Here is a 9,047-nt window from a genome sequence, read left to right on the forward strand (position 1 = left end):
TTTCTCAGGACTTATCTAATCCATCTTTAAAATGAGCTAATTGTGATAATGTTTTAAGCCTTGAAGACACAGGGGGAAAAAAACACTAGAAAAAGATCAATTTATTTGACAGCATAAGAAGTGAAAAACTTTGGTATAAGAAAAATGCAAACAATAGACAGTAAAAAATATTTGCAGTAAATAAGACAAATAAAAGTATAATACATTTATTATATAAAGAGATCATTCAATTTGGTAAAAAAAAATTAAGAAATCAATAGATAAATGGTAAAAAGACTAAGATAACTGAGATGACTCACGTAAAAAGAATTATAAATCAAAATGAGAAGTATTCAACCTAATTAGTAAGAAAATAAATGCATGCTACATTTTCGTCTATTCTGCCAAAGATGCAATAAAATTTTTATATTTATACCTTGTTATGGCAGTATTAATTGGTGTAACTCTTAGAAATCTACTTGACAAAAATATACCAAGAGCATAAAAATTGTGAATCCCACACATGGGACTTGACCTAAAGAAAAATCCAAAAGAAAGGAAATTTATAGGTTTGAAGAAATTAATGTCAGTATAATTATTACAGTGAAAATCTGAGAAAGGCAAAGTAAATTTAACAAGCGGTTACTGAGTGACTCTCTGCCTTGTGCTCTGTGATAATAGCGAAGGAAGCCAAGAAGATACGGTTGCTGCCATCACGAGCTCAGCCAAGGTAGAGCCCATTGCTTATGCTCAAAAATGAAACAGTCATTCCAAAAACAAAAAAGGGGAGGCTATGAGCCTGCCGTGAGCCACACACTCCTCTAACCTCTAAGGCCAAGGCTCTGGTCCCAGGAAGCCCCTCAGAATTACTTGTAGAGCTTTTAAAATATATACATGTCTAAGCCCCACCATCAAGACATTCTGACTCAGATTCTACGCGTTTCAGTTGGCTTTTTGGTTCAGCTAAGTACACTAAAAAAGAGTAAAGAAAATACACTTGCATACAGATGTGTTTGGACATTGCTAATCAGATCATTAAGCTTGTCAAACGTTCTATAAAGGAATAGTAACGCACAATCACGAAGAATTAAATTGTTATAAAACTTGCCCTCCATTCATAGGGTGCAGGTGACTCTAAATTAATGCTTTGTTTGTATGAATGTTGAAAGCCTTTAAGTTACTGAGAAAGTGTTACCGTAAATAGAAGTGGTAAGTTTTGTACTGGCCACGATAGAAACAAATGCCTAAAATCTAAATGATTTTTTATGGTTATTCTTTTCTTTTACCACTTTAAAAAACTTAGTGTCTACTATTAAAGTTATTCATAAAAATAGATAATTAATCTGAAACTAAGTAGCATCCCTTACCTCTCTTTCTTTCTCCCTCTCTCCCCATTACGTATATTGTCTCCGAAAGGAAATTCTACTTTGCCTATACTGTGTAAGAGTACTTTCTTAACTGTTACGTTTTTCCATACTATAATTCTCAAGTAGTTCGCAATAAAAGTGATATTAACAAATCCTAATTGGTTGCATAATAGGAGCAGACAGCCTATACAATATTAAGCCACTTCTACACCACCTATTTTCTGTATGCAAATCAGACAGAAACAAATGTTTGGCCCCAGCTGGGCAAAATGTCCCATTTAGAATTCTTTTCCTCTTCTTTGTTCTTTGATGTTCTGCAAATGAGCTTTAGAACTCCACTCTTCACACAATTCAATTTTACAGACCCATTATCTGAGATATAATGTGGAGGTTAAATATATCAGGGCAGCCATTATGTGAAAATAATTAACAGTAATGAATAATGCACTAATTCCACTGATGAGAGATGGTTATATGTGTAATGAAGTGTTGGGGCAGCCCTGACAAATGAAATTAAAATATTTAAACACTGTTTTATGATATTACTTTGCTCATATAATTTCCTTTACCTACAATGAGGCACTTGGATTATCGTCATTATCTTGACAGCTCTGAAGGATGAAATAGTGCAGGTTAATGTGACAGCAATTAGTCAGAGGGAAAATCCATCACCCAGGGCAGAGCAGCCTGAGCAGAAAGGGTCTCTACACTGTCCTGTTTCCAACACGAGAAGAATGATACTATCAACATCACTTCAATATTAAATGGATAGAATTATCTTGTCATTCAGTTACAGCCTCTGAAGAACTACCTATTTGTACCTGCAAAGGAAAGGTCAGTCTTTCTTAATCACCCATAAAAATATGTTGATGGATTCTTTATATCAATAATAGTGACAGGAACAGAGACAGGAAAGAAGCATGACAATTTAAAAGCAAGAAGTTTCTCCCTCAAGTCCTTACAGTTTTTTTTCCCATAATTTCAACTTAAATTAAAATTGAATTTCGGAATCCAATCTGTTGAGAGGACACTGTTGCCTGCTCACTCTTTTCATTCTGAGACAGTTACATCAGACTCCTATTTTGAAAGCTGATTCTATCCCCGCTGAGCTTTATTCCATGAACAGTCTTTGTAACGATTATTTGTAACTGTGTGTAACCGCCTTTTGAGATACAGCAAGTTTGAATTTTTAAAACCTGATGATGTGATAATCTACCTGCTTTTCATTAAAGTTGATGCTAAAATTCACTCTAAAAGATATGATGCGAGAGGAAGTCATTGGTAACGTGAGTGGGAACTAGTACATCACCGATATCCGATCACACTGTCATAATTTTAGTCTGTAAACTGACAACAGGGGTATCGTTTCCAGAAATCTTTTATCTATATAAAATATGTAAAAAACTTAAAATCCTATTTTTTACTTTATTTTCTTTTGCTTCCAAGCAATTGTGAATGAATGGAGAAAATGCTGCAATTAGAACAAGTTTCCAGGGATTTGGCGTCCAGCATTCTCCTTGCCTTTGGTTACAAGATGACTTGTTTTGATTCTGCTCTCATGAGAATAAAAAAAAGGACACATTCATTAAAGAATAAGGCTTAAGTTCTGTTCTACTTTCCCATAACTATTTCCATTGTATTGGAACTCCTCCTACACAACAATGCATCATTATTTAGAGCGTGAAAAAGAGCATGTTTCATTTGCTAATATTTAAAGTTGAGTTTGAAAGTCCTTTTCCTTTATTTCAAGCCAGAACCCATTTGCAGAATAACAAGAGCATCAGCTTTGCCGGAAAACCTTTGCTGGCCTGGCTCTGCTGACGTTGGGACACAACAGCATGTCAACGAAAGTTATATATTCACAAACACTTGTCAAAATATAAAATCTGTAACTCAGGATCTCCTCTACTTCATAGATACAGCAGTAGAATAGTCATCCCTAACATCAATGGGATAAATAAACAAACACCAAGAAAGTCTCACTTAGGGCCTGAAATGCTCATTATTATCTGGGCAGACCATCCAAGTTTTTGGAGAGACAAAAGCACAATATGATAAAAGTCTTGTTAACACCGATACTGGGGAAATGAGATAACATCTGTGTCAAGAGTAAGATTAACTATGTAACATCAGTCTATTCATAATTGAACCTGCAGTTAAATCAAAATAGTAAGGCCCATTATGTAAGGGGTTGTGTTGGAGTTACTTGACAGATTTATGTAGATATCTAATCTAATTAGCAACATCAGTTTTGAACGCTAATTCATTACCAGCTCCTATTGCTACCTCAGCTATCCTTAAGGAAAGCCAAAAAGGAGAAAAAGTAAGCAGCACTCAGAAACAATCTACGTACGCAAATTTGAAAAGTGTATGACATCATGTATAAAGTATGTCTCTATCTCAATAGGAAATAATCCTTGAAAATAATATATCCCTTTCCTGTACTTCTTGCATTTGGTCCAAAAAAAAATTACAATTTACTTCAATTATCTGACAATGAAGTGCCTCAGTAATAAATCTAACATTAAAAAATCATTTCCAGCAAATTACTCCAATAAAATCAATGGAGGTCAGGCTCAGCTGTAGCAACAAATAAATGACATGCTATTGACAGGCTGGGTGGACTTAATTGTCATTTATAAAGGTTAAGGGGATAAAACCATCTAATAGAAAGAAGTTTACAAAACAAAAAAATGGAGATTAGTGAGACAAACTGAGTCAATTAGGCATGAACAGCCTCAACATTCTCTGGTCTGGTCCCAGAGCAAAAATATGAGTTGTTCTAAGTCTCAGCAGTATGTGTATTTGATTTGGTCAATATTTATCTGCTTTGGGGTTACTTTGTGATCTTTCTACCTTTTATATATTGAAGTCATGAAACAGATTTTCTGCTAATAGAAAATGAAGAATTGATAAAATTGAATAACAGTAGCCAGGTTAAAAGCAGTTTGACCCGTTTCAAAATTCCAGTAGCTGCATCTTTGAGAATAGCAAACACTGAGAGAAAGCCAGCTTGCCATTTCTCAGATATGAAAGTAGCTTGCTAACTGTGACAGTGTTCTTTATCAGACATATACCTAGATTCTAAACATTAATATTTTGCTAAAAATTCATGTTTGCAAACACTATGAAACATAAATAAATCTGGAAGGATCTTCCTAGCTACTAATTTCCCTCTCCCTCCTGTAAATTTTAGCAATATTTACAATGTCATCGGTCACACTGCTTTGTCTGTGCAGATTTCTCAGACTACACTCCAAAACTTGCCTTACCTGGAACATCCAGGATCTTTCCTCTGAATCACAAGTGGGTTCTCAGCTAAGTCTTTAATGGAAAAGGGAACATTTTGAAGAGATTCAGCTGTCCTGAAACCATAGCTTTATAGAATCTCTAAAAGTGAAAATGATTGTAGATCATTGAATCTGACCCCTTCATTTTTCAGAAGAGGAAACGCAGAGGCAGAGAGGTCAGAACTAGCCCCCATCACCTGACTCCCAGGGCAAGGTTCTTGCCGTGCTTAGCTCTGACCTAAAACGTTAAAAGCGCAGAGGAAGTATTGTCTGCTTCCTACAGACAACCGTTTTATCAAAATATATGATCTAGTGTTCTCGAGTGTACCCACAATTAGGTTCTTCATTGGTTAAAAGAGCAAGGACCCAGTTTCTCAGGTGAAAAGCTTTTCCTCTCCTCCCCACAGCGAGCACCTCCCAAAGCATCTGCTCCTTTCTCGCATGGACACCCAGCCACGGCCAAGCCTTTAAAGGAAAAAGAAAGAAAGAAAGAAAGAAGGAAGAAGGGAAGAACGGAAAAAAACTTCAACTAAATATAGTCTCTGAAATTGACCTAGCCATCTCAAATCCTTTGCAGAAAACAAATAAGCAAATAAAAACCTTCCTACAGGAAAAGAAAATAAATGTGAATTTTGTGTGTTTTAGTAATACCTGAAAATTCTTATCTTTTAAGACAATTCTTGGAGAAAAACATAAGATGGAAAATTTTTAACTTTATTTGAAAAATAAATAAAAACAGGAAAACGGCATAATGATATAACTTAATTGGATGGATTCAACATGGATTCAATATTTCATTTTCTTCTTAATGAGTTTCTCCAATGTTGAGAAGCTAAAATCACTAAGCCTTCTCTCAGTTGTTAATAAAAGAATATTTGTTCAAAGTTCAAGCATTAGTTCCCAATCCACATTTGTTTGCTAATAGACCCCATTTCATGTACTATTTCATTTATAATCACAACGTTAAAATAAAATCACCAGAGGCCGGCCCCCTGGCGTAGCAGTTAAGTGCAGGCGCTTGCAGGCGCTCCGCTGCTGGCGGCCCGGGTTAGGATTCCCGGCGTGCACTGACGCACCACTTGCCAGGCCATGCTGTGGTGGAGTCCCATATAAAGTAGAAGATAGGCACAGATGTTAGCCCAGGGCCAGTCTTCCTCAGCAAAAAAGAGGAGGATTGGCATGGATGTTAGCTCAGGGCTGATCTTCCTCACTAAATAAATAAATAAATAAATAAATAAATAAATAAAAGAAAATCACCAAAACAGCTCTATGCGCCAAAGGCACAATTTATAATAGTCAGTGGGGACTAACTACCAAATATTAGAGGTGGGGACCAGTCACGCAAATTTCTGGTGAAGCAACTGCTTGTTAAGAGAATGTCACCTACCTTGCACATATGCCTAAGGAGTGTTTGGAGACACTGAAGTGGCAAAAGGGAATTTGTTCCTAAAATGAGAGCTATATTACAAATTTTTAATACCCTCAAAGTAATACATCTTCCTCATATGTGGGAAACCTGAACTCTGGAGGCTAAGGCTCAAGGGAGTTGAGGATAATTTCCAACTCTCAATAGCCTTGTTAGTCTCATCTATAAAGTGGAAACAAAAATTATTTTTTCTTCTTGTTCTACCAGTTGGACTTTATAAAGATGGGTAAGTCCAGGTTTGGCATTCCAGCATACGGGGGCTAAAGACATACAGAAAGCCAGGACAAGGTCCAGAAATAATCACATGTGCATTAGTTGCTCCCACTTTACACCTCCGATGACGATCTGCCGCCAGACACACCCACCGTGAGAACAAGTGTATGAATAGAGAGTATTGAGCTGTGTGCAATGCAACCACGACATCTACATAAAAGATTCTCAACACTACAACTCAAACGTTGATTTCCCTCCTAAGATCACCATCACCTTTTTGATTTCTACCAAAATGGTTTCATAATCAACCTTGGAAACAAAAATCATCACCTTCCACCGAACAAATGTCTACTGGCAAATTCCCTATTTCTCCTAATGTCACTATTATCCTGACTTCTACTTTTCCATCATTTTCTTTTCACCTAAGTGATCACATACCACCAATTCCTATTAAATGTTGCATGATCATCAGCATGTTACCTTTTGTTTTTACTTCCACCACACCAATGCAGCTCAGCTCTCATTATTTCATAAAGAAACAATATCCCAAGAGACTAGCCTCCAATCTTTTCTCCATCCCCAGTCTATCCTGCACACATCTGCAAGATTTGATCCTGACTACAGAATCCAAACATTTCAGTCTCCCTCCCAGATCCTCACAATCTGATCCCCATCTTTCCTAATATAGAATGCTTTCCTTCCAGTTTTATCCACAGAACCGTTGTTCATCATCATGCACATTCCACAGACACATCTTACAAGTTCCCTCCTCAGTGCTAAGCCCAACATGATGGAGATCCCTGCACTGTGCGCCTCCACCAGTTCTGAAATGCCCTTTCTCCATCTCTCCCCACCCAAATCTCACCCATTCCTCAAGGCCAGCTGAACGGTCTCCCCCCTCAGAACTTTCCCTGCTCTCTGTTCAGAAATGATGATTTATTCTTGCATTCATTCATATTTTCTTAATAAGTGTCTACTATGTGAATGATACTACTTTAGGCACCAAGAGAAGATGAAACGGAAGGACTTGGAAAAGCCTCTTAAGGTTACAGAGCTGTGAGGTAAACAAGCCTTGTTCTTAAATATCTCCATAGTATAAGGCACACAGTGAGAAGCACCATAGGAAAGAGATGCTAAGTGCCATGGAGGATGGGAGGAGGGAGAGAGCCCTTTAGATGGTCAAGTGATAGTAACATTTGCATTTGGAAATGAGGGATAGGCAGAGTTTGGGCAGGTGGAAATGGAGGGAAAAGGCATTTTCTGTGGAAGACACTGGACACAGCGTGCTCTAGTGAATAGCACAGTGTATGTGAGGGGCAATGGCTTTCCTATAAACACGCTACCACTTATTCTCCCTTACTCATGGAGTTTGCCATATTTAGAGCCATACAAAGAATTGTGTGTGAGCATATTGTATTTTCCTAAATAAATTGAAAGTCTCCAGGAACAATAATTGCTTTATGTAATAAAATTCATGTGCCTCATACTTTAGTAATTTTCCTTACTCTGCAAAAGTACCATCCCCATTTTACAGATGAGAGGGTAAAAGGGCTTAGCTAGGACCACACATTTGTTAAGGTATAGAGGTGGAATTTGAACTTGAATCTGTCTGATTCAAAAAAGGTTCCTCATGGATCATACATTACTGACCATATAAAGATGAATAAAATACAGTCCTTGCATTTAAGGAAATCTTGCTCCAGTTGAGGAGAGCAATGCTCTGTATTTATTACCTGCAGCCTAATATGCTGGGTGACGGCAGCTGGGACAGCCTTATTCCCGTCCTCTTACTTTAAGCCCTCATCTTGTCTGGGTGATTATAAAACCATCCTAAGTTGTCTACTTGCTACCGCTCCAGTTCTGCACACTGCCCTCAGAGACAGCAGTCTAAAACACGAATAAAAATATGTGTCTTCCTGGGGCTAGCCCGGTGGCACAAGCGGTTAAGTGTGCTCGCTCTGTTGCAGCGGCCCGGGGTTCGCTCGTTCGGATCCCGGGCGTGCACTGACGCACCGCTTGTTAAGCCATGCTGTGGCGGCATCCATATAAAGTGGAAGAAGATGGGCATGAATGTTAGCCCAGGGCCAGTCTTCCTCAGCAAAAAAGAAGAGGATCGGCATCGGATGTTAGCTCAGGGCGGGTCTTCCTCACGATAAAAAAAAAAAAAAAAAGTCTCTTCCCTGCTCAAATGCCTTCAGGGACTCTCCAGAACCTATAAGATAAAGTCCAAATCCCACCACCTCAACTACAAGTCCAACCTCAGGAGCCTGCTCTAACCACCTTTTCAGCATTGCAGCCTCCACAGGCAGCCCACACCCCAGTCAGGGGAGCTACTTCCAACTCCATTAGTGTTGCCAATACTATTCCCTCTTCCTCATGCCCTTTCTCCTTTCTGTTCCCCTTAAAACACCACCATCCTTCAGTGTAAAGTTTAAAAACTGTTCCCTCTAAGAAGCTTTCCTGACCCCGCTCACACATTAATCAACGTATATGACCCCGTAGCATAATTATCTGCAGATTTTTATCTCCCTCACTGGACCATGGAGTCCTTAGGATATACAACGTATAGCTAAATGCCAGACCCATAATAGGTCCTCAAAAAGTGTTAGTTGAAGGAATTAACAATAAAATAAATGGCACATTAATCAACAGGTATTAAAATTGAAGAGGGAGAAATTTAACTGCTTGAAAACTAGACAGGGAATGTGCTGCTATGTGTGATTGCATTGTCACAGACAGCTAGAAATGTAGTCAGGCTAATAGAAATAAGAC

Source organism: Diceros bicornis, chromosome 9 (genome assembly GCF_020826845.1).
Source record: "Diceros bicornis minor isolate mBicDic1 chromosome 9, mDicBic1.mat.cur, whole genome shotgun sequence".
Lineage (NCBI taxonomy): Eukaryota > Metazoa > Chordata > Mammalia > Perissodactyla > Rhinocerotidae > Diceros > Diceros bicornis.